The following is a 5,840-nucleotide window of genomic DNA, read 5'->3' on the forward strand; positions in this document are numbered from 1 at the left end:
ACCTCATAATTCAGTGCATTTATACTTTATGGCTGTGTTGCTGTAATAGATTGCTAATAGTTTCACTGTCTCCAGCCAATTTCTCTTACAGAGAGCCTAGCAGAACCATCTTAATATCTCAACTTTTTATAATTATAATAAAATTATCCTATTTTCCATGTATAATCAAATTCAACATTCATCTAGACTATCAGTAAAATGTGAGTTTTATTGTCAAACTTTCCTAATTCTTAAATATTTACTAGCAACTAGCTGTGTGACCTTGGCATGTTTAAGTTCTATGAACTGCAAAGTCTTCAGTCCGTTAACTAGTAGTATTATTCACTTATGTGCCTAACTCACAGGGTATTTGAGAATTAAATGTAAAATGCATAATAATTGTTATAATAGCTAATAGTATTTACTGAGGCCTTGCTATGGACCAAGCAGTATCCTGAGCTCTTTAAATGAATTATATCAACCCTATATCATAAATACCTGGATTATTCTTAGATAAGAAAACTTGGGCATATAAGAATCAAGAAACGTGGGCCAACCAGCTAAAAAGTGGTCGAACCAAGATGCAAAACTCTGCAAACCTGTACGCCACAGCCTATTTCATGGAAAGAATGTAGTAAATGAGCTATTTTCCTATTGTTTATTATTATTATTACTACCTTAAAGGGGAAAAATTCTTTCTTCTGTTGTCTTTTCAGATTTCTTTCTGAAATTGAGTCTTAACACCACTTTAGAAAAAGATGGCTAATTATTTGTAAATAAATGTGTGGGGTATCACTTGTTTCTGCTTCCTAAAGAGAAGCAGGACTTTTCCACAGCCTGGGCTCCATAATCACCTTAGTCTCATCATCACTTTTCTGTCTTCCATAATACATTATTCTCAATAAAATGGGAATTATACCGACAATCCCTGACTCACATATAGTTCGTAATGGCAGGCCAGATATTTATTTTCTGATTATTTCTTATAGTTTCTTTAGGACTTTCTTGGGATAAGAGCAGAAAATTCTGTGTGGTTAGCCCTCTTTGTTCTTTTACCTCAGACATTTCTACCTCAGAAGACAGTTTAAGAAAGGAAATCTGTCTAGTGGCTTCCCAGAAAACAATTCTTTTGGTCTCTATTATAGTATTTTATTACCTTCTCTTAAGGCATGTTTGCACCATGATCAACAAATGGTCTGATTTAACTGTTTTCTGCCCTTTGATGATGCTAAGAATAAAAAAGTACCTTGTTTCTGGTTCTGAATTCCTTTTCCAGGTGTCCACCAATTCTTCGGCGCATTATTTTTCTGCATTGTACGTGACACACCATGCCTTGTCTGCTGCTCCCTTGCTTCCCACAAGTGTGTGTGTGTTTCCCCCAAGCATCTGGTTATTTATGTTTGAACATCTGGTCTTTTTGATTCATAGCAAAAATTGACCTTGGCCTTCTAATAATGAGGTTTTTATAGGTCCTAGAATCATAAAATGTTAAAGCCGGAAGGACTTTTGTAGATAACAGAGGCCAACAGTTTCCTTTTATAGTGAGAACCAAAACCCAGAAAATCCAGTGTCACAAGCAAAGTTACACAGCTTATGATGAGAGAAAGCTAGAACCAGCCCCAAAACTTCTTCATTTGTTTCTTATGATTTGAATTAAGATATCTGAAAACTATAATATGAGGAATTCACATGTGCCTTCTCCCCAAGGGTTTAAGTCTTCCTATTAGTAGTTTTCTTAAATACATTTCCAGGAAGCATAGAGGAATCAGAATTGCAATGACTGAAAAAGTTCAGGCTCTTTGACAACCAAGTTGGATATTGTTCCAGAGAGAGCTAAATTGTGCAACCTAAATTTTGTCTAAAAATACCTGACAACAATTATTGCATGATGCATATTTCTTTTAAACTCTTCTCATTTTTAAACTATAATAATTGTATCATTCCTAAATGCAGCCAGGCTGGGGGAAATCATGAAATTATATAAAGCACTTTGTTCATCTTTTCCTCCTAAAACTGCTCCGTACTTGGAAGCATTAGACTTCTGACTGACAGCACTTACCTGAATGGCAGATGCTATTCTAGAATTAAAAATAAGGTCCTTGAATTTAAATTCTAGACCCACTATTGAATACCAGTTCTTAGGAAAAGTACTAACTCTGAAACCTCCTTTTTCCCGGTAAAATGGAAATAATGCCATTTACCTCACAAGGGGTAAGTGAGTGGTAAATAAAATAATTTGTGAAAAAAGAGAAAAATTTCATGCATAAGAGGACAAGAGTTACAGAGCTGGAACTATGTCCCTTGATTATCTTTTTTTCTTCAGTGGTACTTTGTATAGTACATTGTGTACAATAAATTCTAAAATTGTTTTTGACAATGATGATTTATGACAACCAGGTCTCATATTCTCTATTCTCAGCCATTTCCTATTCTTTTGTTCTCTGTAGTCTCAGCTATTTCCAGGTTTGAAGCCTTCTGGAAGACTAGCTCATCTAGTTTAGAGCTCTGTTTGAGGGTATGGGTAGGTGTTTCAGTAGCTACTTTTCATAATAACAATGGTGATAACTTTAAATGGTTCATGATCCATCTTCCAAGTACATATATGTATTTGAAATGTGAGGAAGGATGCTTCTAAAATGTTACCAGTTATTGCACAAAAGAAGCATTTTATGGTTAAATAGTTTGGGAATTACTGGATGCAACCAAGTTAAACAATTTAAGGTTGACTTGCTTTGTTTTTTTTTTTTTTTTTTTTTTTTGGTTTTTCTCCGGTACCGAAACCGAACTCACGACCTTGCGCTTGCCAGGCAGGCGCTTTGCCCGACTTGCTTTGTTTTTATACAGAATCTTTAAAACACTAATGTGAATCCTGAATTTGTAAAGTAGGACGGTGATAAAACATGTAGAATTCTTCAAATGTATTTAGCCATAAACTCTTTTATTAACTGGATATCTTTCTAATGACTGTGGCGTAATGTGGAGCCAGTTTTTGAGAAATGTTAAATATGCTTGAGTTTCAATTAGCTGTATAGTGTATACTCAATTTGTTTTAAAACTATCTGTTTCAAATGACTTTTCCCTTGCTTTTGTTTTCTTCTATGTAATGATTGAGACTGTATCTCTTCTCCTTATTTATCATTTCAGGATTTAGATGCTATTATTTCTCAGGCTAAATTTCTCCAGACAGAGAAATCATAAGATGTTTAAGTCTCACCTCATGTGCAAGCTTCTCAGTTCCTACAATCATTTCAACTGTCCTGTTCTAATCACATAGTTTTCAAGGTGCAGAGTAAAAAAAGAAAAAAAAAATGGTGAATTAACTATAGCGATAACAACTAGCTTTTGAGCGTGTATTGTGGACTATACTTTTGCTAACAGCTTTACATGTACTATCCCGCTTAATTGTCACCACAACCTTATGAAAAGGTATTAATATTTCCATTTCACACAGGGAAGAACTTGAAGAGAGCTCAAGTGACTTTGCTTAGGAAGGTCCCACTTTAAGGGAGTGGTGATGGTGGTGGCAGTATTGGAGGTAGGAATAGAACTTGTGTTTAACTTTTAATTACCTGGCATTGTCTTTCCAGGGTTGGTTCTACTTTTACATAAGTGCAGTGTGCTCCTAACCAGAATCCTGTCTAGCCTTAAAGTGCTTGGCACAGTATGTCTCGCATTGCAACCAATACGCATTGGCAAAGAGAAATTAAGCAGTTTGCCTAAACTATTCAGGTAGTGAAGGATGAATCCAAGTTTTGAGACTCTCTCCATCATAGACCCAGATTTTTTTCATCAGGACTAGCTCAGTGCACTCAGGTGAGTTCTCCCTGTTCTTGATGTCACCTTCCCTAGGCTTTCGAGCATCCCACGTAGGGAATTTTGTCCACTCTCATCCCCATATTTATTGTGCCCTTCCTAAGGTAAAAGTTAAAGACAGCGCTTTCGTTGTCATTTGCTAATTTTATTGGTGTGAGGAAGACAAAGGGCTCAACCCTGGCACTTCCCATTCAGATGTTTCTGGAATCTTTCAGTTTGAAATTAATGCCAGCCCCTACAGCCAAGGCGCATGCCAGTGGTAGGGGAGGGCAGTGTGGACTGGGGTCTCATCACTGGCCACAAGCACTGTCCCAGCACCCAGACGTGGGTGTTGGAAGCACAGAATTGTCTTCTGGGAAGGCCCGGCAGGCCATCAGAGAGCCTTTATGAGATAAACCTGGCCACCTGCCTGTGGGGGGCCCCTGAATCTGCAAGGAACTGCCAAGAGAGACTGAAATCTCTAAGGATTCCTGGGTCGTGGATGGTTGGACAGCTCCTGGCAAAGACTTTAGTGACCGTGTCTCTCTGGGACAATGGCCTCTGTGGTACCCAGGCCCAGAAGCTGCCCCAATATCCAGGCCAGCAGGAGCTGGCTTTCCTCACACGGGTTTCCTATAGACTTCCTCAGGTCCAGTTTGAATGCAGTTGCTGAGATCCCCACGAGCAGGCCCTCACATCTCCACACCCTGGCTCTCAGGTGGAGCGAAGCCAGGTCCCTAAGGGGAGAGTGAGCTGTCTGGTGGAAGGACCACAGTACAGCCCAGCGGAGTACACTGCTGCCTGTGTTTTGGCCAAGCCTGTGTGGGCAGATCCCCACATGGGAAAAAGGGATTTTTCTCCTATGTTTAATGAAAAGGATGGACATGTGGTGAGAAGGAGCAAGAATGGCATGTATGAAATTGAAAATGGTACATCCAGAAATCCTACAGGTGGAACGCGCCTGGTTGGCAGAGGACTTTCTGAATGTTGGGGCCCCAGTCACACTGCAGATCCCATCTTGACCAGGTAGAAAAGGGATACCAAGGGAAATAAAGTTGACCATCCTGGTTCTGGGAAAAATATTCTGCAATTTGTAGCCATCAAAAGGAAGGACTGTGGAGAATGGGCCGTCCCAGGGGGTAAGTCCAGGAGAGAAGACTTGTGCCACACTCAGCAGAGAATTTGGCAAGGGAGCCATGAGCTCCTTACAGAAATCTAAGGCAGAAAGGCAGGAACTGGAGAGACAGTTGCACAGACTCTTCAGCCAAGAGCATTTTGTGATCTGTAAAGGTTATGTGGATGATCCTCGAAACACAGATAACTAGTGGATAGAGACAGTCTGTGAACTACTGTGATGAAACAGGTAAAATAATGGACCATCTTCCTCTGACAGCTGGTGATGATGCCAAGGAAGTGAAAAGGGTGGAGATTAGTGATAAGCTCAAGCTTTACGCCAGCCACTCCCAAGTTACTCAAGTTATGGCTGAGTATCAGGGTGCCCACTGGAATGAGGACCTGTACCCTGACTGTCATGGATATGGGCTTGGAGTCTCATGTAAACCAAAACCCTGCTCTCCCTCCCCACCAGAATGGGTAGATAAGAGGCAAATGACACAGAATTCCCACTAAATAAAATGGAACGGGTCATTTCTTTGGTGATTATTTCTCAAACTTCACAATTTATGTATGTCAGAAAATAATATTAGACATATATGAAAGACTGGGATCACAAACTTTGTAACTCTCCAATTAGTATAAGGGGAACATAGTAATGTGTTGTTTATGTTATACACATGGTTTAAACCAAATTAGACAATTAATGTTCTTTGAAGAATTGTAGATAAAACAAATATATCTTCTTGTACTAACCATAGCCTTTACTTCTAGGCCAATTTGCGTTTTTCAGTTCTTCTTTCTCTTGATGTGTCAGATTATTGTCTCATCTAATCTATGATATGACTTTTGTCTTCAGGTTTAGCTTTATGTGATTTTTTTATTTGTTGTTTGTGAGTACAAAAACTGTCTCTGGTTATTCTGAATTTTGGGGGCCTTCAGTTTTATGAGAAAAG

The 5,840-nt window shown here is 39.1% G+C and overlaps 1 pseudogene; it reads left to right on the plus strand.

Moving 5' to 3' along the window:
- Positions 1-4,042: 4,042 nt before the first annotated feature.
- On the plus strand, positions 4,043-5,400 carry LOC102015650 (annotated as a pseudogene).
- Positions 5,401-5,840: the final 440 nt, after the last annotated feature.

This window comes from Chinchilla lanigera, unplaced genomic scaffold (assembly GCF_000276665.1).
Source record: "Chinchilla lanigera isolate Chin_1 unplaced genomic scaffold, ChiLan1.0 scaffold00024, whole genome shotgun sequence".
NCBI lineage: Eukaryota > Metazoa > Chordata > Mammalia > Rodentia > Chinchillidae > Chinchilla > Chinchilla lanigera.